General features: G+C 45.7%; 1 protein-coding gene across 1 annotated transcript in view; it reads left to right on the forward strand.

The window, feature by feature from the left end:
• Positions 1–8,492: 8,492 nt before the first annotated feature.
• Positions 8,493–16,191, forward strand: part of PACSIN1 (protein kinase C and casein kinase substrate in neurons 1) — a 64,732-nt gene continuing 57,033 nt past the window's right edge. The window contains exon 1 of the mRNA XM_006860378.1: positions 8,493–8,684. The gene's annotated coding sequence lies outside the window, so the exon portion shown is untranslated. The remainder of the gene's footprint in view (positions 8,685–16,191) is intronic.

The raw sequence follows: 16,191 nt of genomic DNA on the forward strand, positions 1-16,191 counted from the left end.
ATGTTGTTTCTAAGTGCTATGGAGTCAGTTCTGACTCAGAGCGACCCTGTATAGTGTTTCCAAGGAGTGGCTGGTGGGTTTGAAGCACCGACTTTGCATTATCCTACAGCTCCATACTACTGCAAAGCGAGACTTGAATTTTTTCTTCAATTCTTTCACCTTGAGGAATGCTGAGTGTGTCCTTCCCTTTGGGTTTTCTAACTCCAGGTCTTTGCACATTTCATTATAATACTTGATTTTGTCTTTTTGAACTGCCCTTTGAAATTTTCTGTTTAACCCTTTCACTTCATCATTCTTCCAGTCGCTTTAGCTTCTCTATGTTCAGGAGCAAGTTTCAGAGTCTCTTATGACATTCGTTTTGTTTTTTTCTTTCTTTCCTAACTTTTTTTTTTTTTTCACATTCAAAAACTTTATACATCTTTGAACTAACAGATATTTATACTACTAAGTCAAACATGCATCACTTTCAGACATTTTTGTAACATGATTTTATATATTATATACTTAAACACCATATCTCATCACTGAATGTATTTTATCCTACACTTGTACCATTCTTTTTGTATTTCTGGTCTTTATCTTCATTCTTCACATTATCTTTCTTGAGAACAGTGTGGATTTCACCCATCACTGTGGATAAGTCTCTGATTGTTTTATTTAGTTGGTTTTTAAATTGCAAGCTCATGTTTTCTGAAATCTTTAAATTTTCTTGTAACCCACTAAGGTCCTCTTTAACTTCTCTGAGTTCACCAGTGAGACTTTTGTTGAATTTTCCAAGTTTAATATGGTTTTTTCTTCTAGTAACTGCAGCTTCTCTTCTACATCAGCTTTTACTTTTTCACTCTTTTCTAGTTTTTGCAGAAGGCTTCCTTTATCCACCATGGCACCATTGTACACAATGAGGCCAACATTTTCTTCTGCATCCTTTGATTCTTGTTTTACTGTTGGTGTTGGAAGTAACAACCTATTTCCTAGTGTATCTTCTTGCAGTGCTTCAGATTCTTCATGGTTTTCTTCAGCTTTTGAGGGTCTGTTAATTTCTGGTAAAAGCAAAATGCATGGTGGTGGTTATGTGCCGTGGAGTCGGTTCCGACTCATAGTGACCCTGTACAGAGTTTCCGAGGCTGTAAATCTTTATGGGAGCAGAAGGCCTCATCTTTCTCCCACAGAGCTGCTGGTAGTTTCGAACTGCTGACCTTGTGGTTCACAGTCTAATTTGTAACCACTACACTACCAGAGATCCTTAAGATTCGTGGAGTACTACTTTATTAAGAAGCTTCTTTACCCGAGCCCGAGAAAGATGTAGTCCAAGTGTATAAAGTATTTCTTTCAAATCCCTTTCAAGAAGATAACCACAATGGGTTTGATCAAAATACTTGTGATCATCTGCATTTTCTTTTCCTTATCTTTAGTGGGTCTCTCATTGCAGTATCTGTTGATATCTCTTTTGTTCATTTCTTCTTCATCCTGATCATCTTCTTCATCTTCTGCTTCCAATGGATCATATTCATCTTGATTATCTTCTTCAGTTTCATCATCTTTAGGATCATCTTTTCTTTTGTCTTCTTTCTTCCTTTCATATCTTCTTTCCTAATTTTTTAATGGCCTTTTGCTTTCTTCATGTATGATGTTCTTGATGTCATCCCACAACTCTTCTGGTCATAGGTCATTAGTGTCTAAAACATCCCATCAGTTCTTGGGATGGTCTCTAAATTTACGTGGGAGATACTCAAGGTCGTATTTTGGTTCTCATGACTTGTTATAATTTTCTTCAGCTTCAGCCTGAACTCATATCTGAACAATTGGTGATCTGTTCCACAGTTGGTCCCTTGTCTTGTTTTGGCTGATAATATTGAGCTTCTACATCGTCTCTTTCTACAGATGTAGTCAATTTGACTTCTGTATATTCTATCTGGTGAAATCCATGTGTATAGTCACCACTTATGTTGTTGAAAAAAGGTTTTTGCAATAAATAAGTCATTGGTCTTACAAAATTCTATCAAAGGATCTCCAGCATTGTTTCTGTCACCATGGCCATATTTTCCAAATACTGATCCTTCTTTTTCCCCAATTTTTGCATACCAATCACCAATAATTGCATACCAATCACCAATAATTGCAATCACCAATGAATGCATCTTGATTTCATGTTTCATCAATTTCAGATTTAAAAAATTTGTAGAATTCTTCAATTTCATCATCACTGGCTTTCACGGTTAGTGCATAAATTTGAATAATAGTGGTATTTACTGATCTCCCTTGTAATCATATAGCTATTATCCTAACATAGACAGCGTTGTACTTCAAGATAGATCTTGAAATGTTCTTTTTGATGATGAATGGGACACCCTTCATCTTCAGTTTGTGGTTCTTGGCATAGTAAACCATATGATTATCTGATTCAAAATGGCTAATATCAGTTCATTTCAGCTCACTAGTGCCTAGGATATTGATCTCTATACATTCCATTTTGTTTTTGATGACTTCCATTTTTCCTAGATGTACACATCATACATTCCATGTTATAATTATTAATGGCTGTTTGCAGCTGTTTCTTCCTATTTTGAGTTGTGTCCCATCAGCAAACGAAGGTCCTGAAAGTTTTACTTCAAATACATCATTAAAGTTATCTCTACTTTGAGGAGGCAGATATCCCCAGTCATATTTTGCGTGCCTTCTAACCTGAGGGGCTCATCTTCCAGCATCATATCTGACAATGTTCCACTACTATTCATAAGGTTTCCAGTGGCTAACTGTTCAGAAGTGGTCTGCCTCTCCTTCTTCCATAGCCTGTCTTACTCTGGAAGCTCCACTGAAACCTGTCCACCATGGGTGACCCTTCTGGTATTTACAATACAGGTGGCATAGCTTCATCAAGGAGCTCTGGTAACATAGTGGTTACAAGTTGGGCTCCTAACCGTGAGGTCAGCAGTTCGAAACTACCAGCTGTTCTGTGGGAGAAAGATGAGGCTTTCTGCTCCCGTGAAGATTTACAGCCTCAGAAACCCTGTACAGGGTCACTATGAGTCAGAACTGACTCCATGGCACATAGCCATCACCATCACCAACAGCTTCATCATAGTAACACAGAAGACAAACTGACAGACGAATCGTGAACATTATAAATAGTAAATATTAAACATAAAAGATTACTATTAGTGACTCACACTTTTCTGTTGTTCAGGATACTGATATTTTAAAAATAAAATTAAGAAAACACAAGAATCCTCTAATTTTTTTTGTGGACTGGACTCAGGTATTCTGCCTGCATTTAAGGTATGACACCACTAGGTGGCAATAGTGTACAGTCTGTTCAGAGAAGCTAATTTTAACCAACAATCTCAAATTGCCCTTTTTATATAATTAAACGTGGAAGATCAGAAACTTGACCTTGCTTTTCTGAGCCCCACAAGTTTTCTGTCTTTGACAGGGTGCAATCTTAGCACTTTCTGTTGCTCTTTATTGTTGTATTTAAGTGCCAGTGAGTCGGCTCCAAGTCATAGAGACCCTCCGTAGTGTTTCCGAGGAGGGACTGTTGAGTTTGAACTGCCAACCTTGCAGTTCAAACTGACCCTGTGGCCCAGTGCATTATCCTGTGGCACTACACCAGGACTCCATTTAAACTCTTCTTCTCTGACAGGTTTTCCCCTTCCACAGGTTCTCACTTTTGCAGGTCTTACTGTATTTTAAGAGTGACCTTATTTTATTGTATTTTAAGAGTCTCAGTTTCCTCATATGCAGAGTGGGGATAATAGTACCTACCTGAGATTATGTAAAATCTTCCTGTGCACAATAAGACACTCAGTAAATACTTACTTTATTTTTAACTGTGTGATTAAGATGATAGCTTTTGGAGCTAGGTTGTGTGGATTTGAATCCTAGCACTACCAATTACCAACTGTGTGATTTTGGGCAAGTTATCTAAGCTCCCTGAGCCTCATTTTCCAGGCCTGTAAAATAGGACTCCTGGTGTGGCATTGTAGGATCAGCACTGGACTGCTAACCACAAGGTCAGCAGTTCAAACCCACTAGCTGCTCCTCAGAAACCCTACACAGGGTCTGAACTGACTTGATGGCACTTAACAACAACAACAAAAATGGGGCTAATGATCACATCTGCCCTAATTGTTTATTTGTGTGAAGTGCTTAGAATAGTACCTGGTCCCAGAGATGGGCTGTTTCTCATAGGCTGTATATGTCCTGAAGTGAACCATCTCTCCAGGGCAGGCTGGGACTTGGTCCTAACTTTGGATGCCTCCTTAGACTTGCCAAGACAATAGGTCTTCAGGGTGGCTTTAACCCCTGGCATGTGTCATGGATAAAGAAAGCCACAACTGCAAGGCTCCTGACATCCTGTTCTCTGGATTCAGGGCACAGCTGGCGACAGTCTCTATTCCACCAGGCAGGTGATAGAACCCAACTTGCAAGTGTGAAGCCAGCTAAGTGGGAGGATAGGGAGAAGACAAAAGGGGCTGTGAGGCTGCTTTTAAAGTGTTTATCCCTCTGTGTGTCTTGCTCACCTCTGTGCATGCTACTGGCAGGCAACTTGGGCAAATAAAACACCATGGGGCCATGAGGCCAATCACATTCCCACTCCTCTCTGCCCCACCTCTGTGCAGGTTTGTGAGGGAGATGATGGAAGAATCAGGTGCTGGTAGCACCTGAGCAGAAACAAGGAGATGTGTTTTTAGTCCCCACTGTCATGATGCTCTGTGTGACCTTGAATGAGTCACTTTCCGTCTCTGGGCTTCAGGTTGATGCTCTGCTCAAATTGGGACACAATCCCAGCCTCCTTTCCAACTAAGATGTGACGAGAATAATAATAGAAATAATTTACAACATCTGGAAACCTCACCTCCTCCTTGAAGCCTTCCATTTGGATGGAACAAAATGGAATCCAAAGCCTCCTCACTGCCCTCCATCTCTCCAGGCTAACATACAATATTAATTACCAATGTATTATTCATTCATTGATTTCTTTATTTCACACACTTGTTCGGTGCTGGTCTGGCGTTCTCTCTGCAGATCCTTTGTGTTTTGTCTGCATTTGAGAACTCTTCTGAGGACGGTGGGTCCTGTCTGGGTTCTTGCAGGGCAGAGGGTCTAGTAGAGGAGGCATCTACTCAGGGATGGCCCAGAATCCTCTGTGGGAAGGAAGGTTTCATGGAACCTGAGATGAGTCAGATATTAGTGGGACTGAGAAAAGTGAGTTGTGGGGGAGAAAAAATTGTGAAAAGCTCTTTGAAAAGGGATGAGTGCTGTGCAAAGGGAGAACGTCCTATTCTCTGGGAAGGGGCACAAAACAATACAAGCGAGTTCAACTTTGATGAATGTAAATAATGCAATCAGAAAATCTAGAAGGATGCTAGTGAAATTTTAGGAAGCATGGGAGTTCTGTGTCAATTCCCAAAATAACATTTTATTTTGGATTACATGTGAGCAGGTGTATGTGTTTGTATGTGTGTGTGTTTGTAAAGGAAAGATCTCAGGCTTGGGGCTGCTAAGATCTTAAATACAATCCCTGGTATGACTCAACTTCAAATGAAGTAAACCAAGTGTGGTGTCTCAAGTTTGCTTCTCCATTGCCCTTCCCACAACTGCCCAAGTGGCTCCAGCTGTGTGAAAGCAGAAGCCTGTCTTCAGAGATCCTGTTGTCTAAATTACAACCCTATCCTCTTTGCATGTCATTTTCCCATTCTTGCCATCCTCCACCAAACATATGACTGCCTAGAACACTGAGTACCCTCTGTCAGTCCGTGTTCTGTGTCTGGACCTTACTGTCCCTTCACAACGTATCAGTCCTGTACTCATTCCAGCTACATCAAAGCATCTGATGACACCTGGTCCAGGGTAAATATTTTAGTAGGAGATGGGCAGGGATTTTATTCTACTATTCATTCTAAATTGCACTTTGAGAGTCTCCTAGGGAATTAGCCTCTTCATCTTGGGAAAGTTCTGTCTACAGGGGGAATTTGCCCAGCACTGTGATAAATCAAAATGGGAGTGATTTATGGATACATGTAGTTAATGATAATAATATTTCTTGTTGTTATTAAGTGTCATCAAGTCATCTTTTTCCTGAGGAGTGACTGGTAGATTTGAACTACTGACCTTGAGGTTAGCAGCCCAGTTTGTAATCCACTACACTATTGATTCCCTGTTCCAGGCACTATGTTAGGCACTGTACATTTTTTTGTCTAACCCCAACAACCCTATGAGGTAAGTACAATTATCTGAATAATAACCATCATACATAATACATAAAATAAAATAAAATTTTGTTTTAATAAAATAAAATCATAATACATAAAATAAAATTAAATGAGTACATATATGCTAAGTGGTGGTGGTGGTTATGCACTATGGAGTCAGTTCCAACTCATAGTGACCCTGTACAGGGTTTCTGAGGCTGTAAATCTTTACGGGAGCAGAAAGCCACATCTTTCTCCCATGGAACAGCTGGTAGTTTTGAACTGCTGACCCTGAGGTTAGCAGCCTGATTTGTAACCACCATGCTACCAGAGCTCCTTAAATGCTAAGTAGTTCATCTGAATTGTCTCATGTAATCCTCATACACCCTATGAGGTAGGTGCTGTTGTCATGCCCATTTTCCAAATGAGGAAACCAAGTCACAGATGAAAAACTCATTAACTTGTCACACAGTAATTATGATGATGGGACTGAGCCTCAGCGGGGTTTAACGTGCCCAACTTCATTCCCCAGAGAAACAAGTAACTGAGTGAAGATTATTCTAATATTTTTCTGTCACATGCTCCTCATACCTCTTCTTGGGGCCAGTGGGAATTCCAGGTTGAGGTGAGGACAGCTGAGGTCAGGAGCTGCTGGGGGCAGTGGTGGCACTTTGTGCTGTCACTACACCCTTTGCACCGAGTGTGTTCACAAATGCTCCAGGATCTCGAGCCCCAGCCATGTGTCCAATGTGCCCTGGTTTGGTTGGCCTTTGCCTGTAATTCCTCCACCTCCTGCTTCCTGGGTTCATCAGAATCCCAGCTATCATTTAACCTCTAGGAAGTGACCCAGAGGCCTCAAACCTCCATATTGCCCCCTCAACTGTTTGGTCTTGGTGTGGGGACTGGCATCCAGCCACCCTGACTAGGTATTGAGTTCCTCTAGGCTCCATTGTGGATAAACACTGAACCGTAAGGTCAGTTTGAACCAAGAGGCTGGTGGTTCAAATTTACTGGCCACTCCTTGGAAACCCTATACAGGGTGGATATGAGTTGGAATTGACTCAACAACATTTCACAATAACAACAAGTGACCCAGGGCAGTACTTTACTGCAGCTTTTACTCATTCACTAAGAATCATCTGAGCACCACTGCATGTTAGAATATTGGAGCCTTATTGTTGTGAAGTGCCATCAAGTCAATTCCGACTCATAGGGTTTCCAAGGAGCAGCTGGTGGGTCAGAACTGACGACCTTGTGGTTTGCAGTCCAGTGCTTATCCTGGACCACACCAGGACACACTAGGGTCACTAGGTTATGAATTTCAGTGCCTTTGGCATAAGGGGGTGGTGGGGGAGGGCAGGTGCCATAGGGAGTGGTGAGGTCTGTGGCAAAGTAGTTGGCATCCTACCTAAGGGCCTTCCATTCAAATTCAAAATTCACCCCTACCTTAACTTTCTTTCCCTGGCTTTAGTTTTCAGCTTCATGCATGCCACTTTATATTCTATCATCTATTTTCTTGAACAGCTGTTTTCCCTCACAAACATGCAGGGGCATAGATCTGGTCGGTTTTTAATCTGCTGAAATCCAACCCCTCGTCTTTAGTAGATCGGTGCTGGACGAGTCGTCAGCTCTGTGCGCCACTCCCCTCTGCAGCACCCAAGCTCCAGAAGCATGCAGGGTTCAAGGTAGGAAGAATGAAGACAGTTGGGGTGGGGTGGGGTGGGGAGTCATTTTTTAGGCCACAGCCCCCTCAGAGAGCCTCAAGGAGATGGTATGGAGTCTGCTTTGGTGACAGCAGGTACACCTGGCACGAGGGCATGTGGGTGTACCTTCGCCTCCGGGCGAAGCTGGCGGAGGATGGGTGGAGTGACGGTGATGTGGAGGGCATCTCTTCTCCCCACCAAACACCAACTATACCTATCAGACGCGCACATTCCTAAGCCAGAAACCGACACTTCCAGAGCGGCAGGAAAAAAAGGCTAATAAGGTGGCGAAAGGGCAAAGAAGGGAGGGGGGCGTCATCCTCTAGCCTAGAATACGCCTCTAGCCTGGGGGCTGGGGAGGAGGAGGACGCCAGGGCGGGAGAGGCTCCCTGCACCCCCAGGAGGAGATAGACCCAGCTAGCGAGCTGCGGGGGCACTCGGGGCGGACCCAGGGCGCACGCTAAGCAGGTTGCTGCCTTCTCAGCAGCCGCAGCACTTCCACCTGCGCAGGCACCGCGCAGTCCTGCGCCGCGCCGCTATTGGCTCGCTAAAAATGCCTTTCTAATCTGCGCTCATCTCTTCACTCCTCCTCTCCACTCTCCGCCTCCCTCCTCCTCAGCTCTGACCTTCCTCCTTCCCGCAGCCCGGACGAGATCGGGGAGAGACGCGGTGGCGGCGGCGTCGCCAGGCTCTTCCTCCCCGGGGAAGTCGTACGGTCTTGAGGCCGGGCCCCGGACGCCCAGCTTCACCCTTTGGCGCCGCTGATGGTGCCAGGCACTCCTGCCCACAGGTAGGGGGTCTGGTCCTAGGATGGGGAGTGTCTGGGGGTTCACCCAGAGAGTGTGTGCTTGTGGTGGGAATAAGGACAGACACTTTCTTCGGCCAGAGCATTTACCTGAAGAGAGATGGGCTCGTCGCCCAAGGTGCTTTGCGGGCTCCTAGGGTCGCTGGCATAGCTCATTTGCCCCTACGCAAGTGCCCTTTGAGATTTGGGAATGGTAGCTGGCAGCGGAGGCCTTTACCCTGGGGAAAGCGCAGGAAATAGGTTGCTTGGGAAGCTGGAGAATGGGCCCGGGTGGGCCAGGTGACTGGTTTGGGGCGTTAAGAAACTGACTGGCGTGGGTACCAGCTTGGTGCGTAGGCTATTTGTGGATCAGAGTGGGCTGGGAAGAAACACAGCAGCAGATGCTCCCAGTCTGGTTTAATGATTAAAGGTGTTTCCTCCTGTCCCCTTGTCCCTTCCCCCACAGTCCATATGGGTGGGGAGGGAGGCTGAGAAGGAGGTGATGCTAAAAGGCTCGCGGATACAGCAGAATCCATGGTCTGCCTGGCACTGCCCACCCCCTCAACCTACCAGCCCTTGCTGCTTGTTGGAACCTCCTCTCCTTATGTTTTGCCTTACAAGATGCCACAAAAGAGTTGAAGAGTCGTCAGGGTGAGTGTGTGTGTGTGTGTGTGTGTGAGAGAGAGAGAGAGAGATGGGGGGAGGTGAGGCACTGTGACAAACCCCAGGGCTCAGCCAAAGTCAGCTTCAAACCCCAGCTGCTCCCCACTCCCTACAGCACCCATCTTTGCACCCCACGTGCAGTGACACATGTAGTTGTTTTTCTCTGGGCAAAACCATAAATAACCCACAATGCCCTGGCTCCTGGTGTCACAGGGATGTAAACAGAACTGTCTGTTAATGATTTTGGAGGTTTTGTCTCTGTTCACCTAGCCTTCCCATCACATGTCCTAATCCTGACTCTTAAGCAACCCATTAGGGAGTTGCCCCCATACCTCAGGTGAAATACTTGCCTCCTGTCCTGTGTTTCTGCCTTGTGGTTTGCTTATTTATGTCTTGTCTGTCGCCCTCAAGACTGTAGGTGCCTTCAGCGTAGGAATGAATCAGTCTGATTCATCTGTCATTACCCTTGCACCTGACCAGGGTCTGGCACCAAGTAAATGTTTGTGGAGTTAATGAATGAAGGAATGAATGAACTTGAACTCCAGGAAATAGTGAGAAGCCTGAAGAAGCCTTCTTGGACTTTCCTTATGTTCTCCAGGAACAGAGAGTCACAAAACCAAACCACTCTGTTTAGGCCCTTCTTGAACCTGGAATGGATTAGGGGGCCAAGTTGTTTGGAAATAAATGCTGCTATACCACTGGTTCCAGAGGGTCTTGCTGGTCCCCTATTTTGAGTGCCCTTGCCTGGTGCAGGTTTAGTAGAAGGATTGAGTAGAAAGGTCTGGCTGTCTTCAAGCCATTGGGCTAGCACCTTCTTCCTGAAGTCTAAGCTCAGACCAAGGGTCTCTGCTCTCACTCCCAGCCCTTGGGAAAATCCAGGTCAACATCAGGGAGGCTGGGAAGGCCCAAGCCAGGCCATCCTCGGTCCGGTCCGTGGGATCTTCACAGCAAGCGCTGAGAAAATCTCATGACCCCATGGTGTGGATGAACAAACCCAGGCCAGAGGAAGGGGCTACCAGTACCAAGGGGTCTGGCCTAGCTACGAGAGCCTGAGTTTGTGAAGGACACTGGCATTTGTCCCTGTGATTGCCATGCCTGATAACACATCTACAAGGTGTTCTTGTAGTTTTAGGGAACAGGAGAATGAGGCCCAAAGAGAGTCAGCAGCAGAGCCAGAGACAGCACCAGGGTCTTGGCTCCATGTTTAGGGCTCTTTCCACTGAACACAAGGGATTCAGACGGGCACCAGACTGGGATCAGAGTGTTGGCTTGTTATGGAGCCCAGAGGCCCCTCCTCTCTGGCTCTGTCCTGCCCCAGTAATGGAGGGCTATGCCTGTGATGCTTCCTCACTTGCCTGTAGAGAGAGGCAAGTAGAAAGTGGTTTAGTCAGTGCTTGCAGGTGACTGGCCTTGGAGGCCCTGGGGGAGAAAGGCATTAATAACAAATATCACATAGCATTTGCCACGTACCAGGTCCTATGCTAACTACTTTACATATATTAATTCATTTAATTTGCTCAGTAGCTAGGTAGGTAATGCTATTACCCCTATCTTATAGAGGAAGAAACAGAGGCCCAGAGAATTATCTAAGGTCACACAGTTGGAAAGTAGAGAAGCTGGGATTTGAACCCAAGCCTCAGAGTCAATGCTTTTAACCTATCTTCCTTCAATGCAAGACCAAGTGGGCTGTGGACCTAGCTGCAGTAGGCTTGCTGGAGACACAGGCTTCAGGGACACAATGGTTAAAACCCAGGCACGGTATTGTGCTCAAAAGAATACCACCCACATCAATGGCTCCCCTTAACTGGCAGAGTAATGCTTGCATGTGGGGCAGCCGGAGGGGGAGGGATGTTTCTAAGATGCACATCCAATTCTGTCACTCTTGTGCTCTGAATCCTTCAATGGCTTCCCATTGCCTGAGGAGAAAGTGCACTCTCCCTATGTGACCCAGTCACCTTCCTCTCTAGGTTTCCTGTCCCCTCTTCCCTCCCTCTGCTCCCTAGCTGCTCTGAACTGCTTCCGGGTCTTGGGATAAGTTATTCTTTTCTCACCTGTGGACCTTTGCACAGGCTGTCCTTCCTGCTTAGAACACTCTCCTTCCTCCTCAAATGCTTCACCTTCAGGTTTCCAATGAGTTAGTTGTCTTTCCTGCCAGAAACTTCCTTGGCTTGGTTAGGAGCCCTAAACCCCATTCCTATACCTTGATCACCTCCATTGGGAACCTCACACAAGTATCTCTCAGCCTTTTGATTGTTGTTTTCCCCGACTAGTTTGTCTGCCAGTCCCAGTGTCCCCAGTACGTTGTACAGACTGCGGTCTTGGGTAACAGCTGGTTGAGTGAAGATTGTTCCCATCATGTATTTTCTTTCTGCACTAATCTCAGGATACATGTATCCTTCTTCTCCCAATAAGAAATGAGGAAACCAGTCTGAAATTTGCATGTCTTCTAGCCGACACTGGAAAAGTGAAACTGGCTGTGGGCCTCAAAGGACAAAAAGGACAAGCAAAGACAATAAGGGTGGCGGGGGTTTCACTCATGAGGTCACCCTGGAGAAGTACGTTTGGGGAGGTGAGGAAGGAGTGGATGGGCCAAGCTGGGCTTGGCTTGGTTTTACTTATTTTTTCATTCTTACTAGTACATATTTGTTAGGAAATTTTACTGGAAAAAGTCAGTACGAATGAAGAAGACCCATTAACCATCACTAGGTCCACCTGCCATGGACACTTTGTGACTGGCTTCTAGCTAGGGGCCCTGTGGGCAGACAGGAGGGAGGCTGGGGCTGGGGATTGGTGGGATAGGTCAGAGATGGGAGGTAGACTCCAAGAGAGGCAGGTATCAATGTTTAGGAAAAGATGGTTCACATCTTTTTGACTTGTGGTAAGTAGGGACAGGATGTAGGATTAGGGGTGGGTGAAGTGGAATTCTGAGGCAGCCCCAGCAGTGTCCTCAGTCAACCCTATGGGACCCTTGAGTTCAAGTGGTCCTATGGAGTTGTGCCTACTTGCTTGAGATGGTTAGGCCTGTAGGCCCCAGTATCCATCAGGCAGGAGTACCTAAGTGGTAGTGCAAATGGTTAATGTACTTGGCTGCTAATCAGAGGTTGAAAGTTTGAGTCCACCTGCCTTATTGAACTTGCCCACTCTCTCCTGCCCCACCTGGATCTTCCCCAGACCACACGTGTTATTCCTGACCTGCCAGAGGCCAGCCTTGGCCCAGCTGCCAGAGAAGGGGCAGGGCAGGGGCACAGGGCAGGAGTTGGGGTCAGGAGGTCCAGGGTGAGGTCTTGGCCTTGACACTGTCTCACAAAAGGGCCTTGGGCCATTCAGCACCTTCCTTTAAATTTGGTTTCCTCTTCTGTCTTTTAAGTATGAACCTTTTATTGTTGAAAATTCAAGTATTTGCAGAAGTAGGATAGCCTAATGAACTGCCACATATCTATCACCCAGCTTCAACAACTACCCATTCATGGCTAATCTGACTATAATAATTCAAAGCAAATCCCAGACATCACTGTGGTCATAAATACATCAGGATAAAGCCTTTCTAATGTAATCACAGTATCATACCATTATTATACTTTAAAAACCCTGTTGCTGTCAAGTTGATTTTGACTTATAGCGACACCATAGGACTGAGTAAAATTATCCCATAGGGTCTGTTGTTATGGATGCAGACTGCCAAATTTCTTCAGTGACTCTTCTCTCATGCAGAATAAAACTCAAAAGTCCTATCACAGCCTGTGAAGCCCTACATGATCTGGATCTGACGTGGCACATCACTCTAGCCTCACTGGTCTCTAGGCTATTTCCTAGAAATATCAAACCTTCTGCCTCAGGAACTTTGTACTGATGTTCCCTAGAATTCACTTCCACAGAGATCTACATGATGCTCATGCATCTGTTCATGATGCTCCCTCAGAGAGGTCTTCCCAAACCATGTCAACTAAAATTGCACCTCATTCTCCATTCCCTGACCCTCCTTTATTTTCCTTCATAGACGTTATCTAGCCCTGATATTATAATCTTTAGTTTCTCTGATCTCTCTTACTAGCTGTGACTTCCATTAGGGCAGAAATGGGATTGGGGTAGGGTTAGCATGCCTCATCTTCTTTCTGCCCCTCAGCCCTGCCCACAGAGCAGGCTGCCTCCTCCTCCTCTTACATTGCTTCCTGACAGTTCCTCTTCTCCCATGTTTCCTGAGAAAATAAAGCAAACCCATAGTGGAGTATGGTGCTCCTAGTTTACAAAATGTTTCCTGTCTTAGGTCAGGTTTCCTAGATGCAGATCCTGAAAGGATTCCTGGGCAAGTGATGTATTGTGGGCGTGCTCCCAGGAGAATGGAGTGAGGGAGCCCTGGAGGGTGGGGAAGAAGCTAGGGAAAATGTTTGCTTCCAGCTGAATTTTAGTTCTAGGCTGCTCCTATGGGAAATTCTAGAGCATGAACAGCAAGCTTCACATGGTGATCTTTCCCCCAGGCAAGGGGCCAGGTTTTGAACCTCCTTACCAGGCTGCCATTGATTGAGACTTCCTTGAAGGGAGAGGGCATTGCCTCCCAGGCATTTCTAGGAGGTCAGCTCCCATTAACTGAGAGCCACTCTTAAGGAGAAGACAGCTGTGAGCTGCTTGCAGCCTGCACTTCCAGAAGCTAGGGACTGGGACGAAGGTGCTGACAGCACCTCCTCCACTTTTATAACCAGTTTTTGCCATTCATTCAACAAATATGTATTCAGTGCAGACAGTGTCCTGTTCTGAGCTGGGTGCTGACCATAGTGGTGAAAGAAACTTGCTTGGCCCTTGTCTGTGTATCTGTCCAGCATTTAGCTTCCCATCATCACCCTGGTTACCCATGCTGAACCCTCAGCAGCTCCAACCTCTATAATCACAACTGATATTTGTTGAGCACTTACTATGTGCCAGGCACTATGCTAAAGCCCTTATGTTGATTAGTTTGCTTCATCTTCATAGCACCCCATGTGCAGATAGGTAAGCTGAGACCCTGGGTGGTGCAGTTAACACTGCTGTTAACCAAAGGTTGAAGGTATGAGTCCATCCAGAGGGGCTTAGAAGAAAAGTCTGGCAATCTATTTAAAAAAACAACCCTATGGACAGAAGGGTAGGGAAAGAAGGAAGAAGGGAACCAAGAAACACAGAAGGAAGTGGGATAACTGATCTCACATTGTGGAAATTGCAATCAATGACTTGAAACAAAATGTGTATAAATTGTTGAATGGAAAACAGATTTGCTCTGTAAACCTTCACCTGATTCATAATAAATAGTCAAAGAAAATAGGATGAAAAGAAAACGCTGTGGAGCACAGCTCTACTCTAATCCCACACTCTACTCACATGGGGTTATCATGAGCTGAAATGGATTCGGTGACAACTCATGTGGTTTTTGTAAGCTGAGGCTGCAGAGTGGCTTAAGGCATCCAGTCAAGGTCCTTTGGTGAGTATGTGGTTGAGCTGGGATTCAAACTTTTGGTTCTGACAAATATCTGAGTATAGCTTTCCCAGCCCCTGTGTCCCCTCCCCAGCCCCACCCACAGCAGAGTTTCTGGTGTCACCCCTATCTGAAGCTCCATCAGACACCAGGCTGCCACTGCCACCTGCTGCCCCGGGCATTGGGTGACTGGCTGCCATCCCAGTTGCCCCACTTGGCCCTGCCCCAGATGGGACACCTCTGATGGGATGCCTCTCCCACCTCACAGGGCTAGAATCTCTGCATCAGTCCTCACCCCCTTTCTCAGCCCTCTTGTCATTCGTCCTGACTGGCTGGGCGGGCCTTTCTTTCAACCCAGGGATTGGTGCACCATCCTCTCTCTGCACCAGCTGTCCCAGTAAGCTAAAAGCTGGCTGGGCTTAGATGCTTGGTGTGGGATGGTTGGCAAATCACAGTGGTCTTCCTTTCTGCTTCTCTACTCCCCCAAACATGGCCAAGACAAGCCTGACACAGAAATCAAGTCACAAAATATCTGCCTGAAGAATGTAAGAGTGAGGGGATTCCCTCCAGACAGTCTGCCTTGGATGGGTACCTGTAAGGGGTGGCATGGAGGTGGGTGCCCGAATTCTGCCTTAACTCCAGATCCCTGAGCCCCTCTGGCTCTCCCTAGTATCAGAATTTCATTCCTTTATATGGCCAAATAATATTCCATTGTGTGCATATGCCTCATTTTGTTTATCCAGCCCTCTGTTGATGGACAGTTGGGTTTTTTTTTTTGGCTATTGTAAAGAAGGTTGTAATGAGCATTGGTGTACATGTATCTTTTTGAGACCCTGTATATACCAAGGAGTAGTAAGAATTGCTGGATCATATGGAGAGCCCTGGTGTGGCACAGTAGGATGAGCACTGAAATACTAACCACAAGGTTGGTGGTTCAAACCCACCAGCCACTCCTCAGAAACCCTATACAGGGTGACTATGAGTCGGAATCGACTTAACAACAACAACAACAACAACATGGTAATTCTATGTTCCATTTTTTCATGAACCGCCAAACTTTTTCTACAACACCTGGACCAGTTTATGTTCCCATCAGCAATGTACAAGGATTCTAGTGTTTTTTTCTGATAATAGTCATCGTGGTGGGTGAGAAATGGCATCTCATTGTGGTTTTGATGTGCCTTTCCCAAAGTAGATGCCCCTGAGTTGATTATGACTCACGGTGACTGCATATGTGTGAGAGTTGAGCTGTACTCTGTGGGTTCTCAATGACTGGGACGTTTCAAAGGCAGATCATTACGCTCATCTCGATCACAAGGTACTTCTGGCTAGGTCTGAACCACCAGCCTTTTGGTTAGTAGCCTAGCACTTAATCGTTGGTGCCACCATGGGCAGGTCGTTCTATATATA

Source organism: Chrysochloris asiatica, unplaced genomic scaffold, assembly GCF_000296735.1.
Source record: "Chrysochloris asiatica unplaced genomic scaffold, ChrAsi1.0 scaffold00038, whole genome shotgun sequence".
Lineage (NCBI taxonomy): Eukaryota > Metazoa > Chordata > Mammalia > Afrosoricida > Chrysochloridae > Chrysochloris > Chrysochloris asiatica.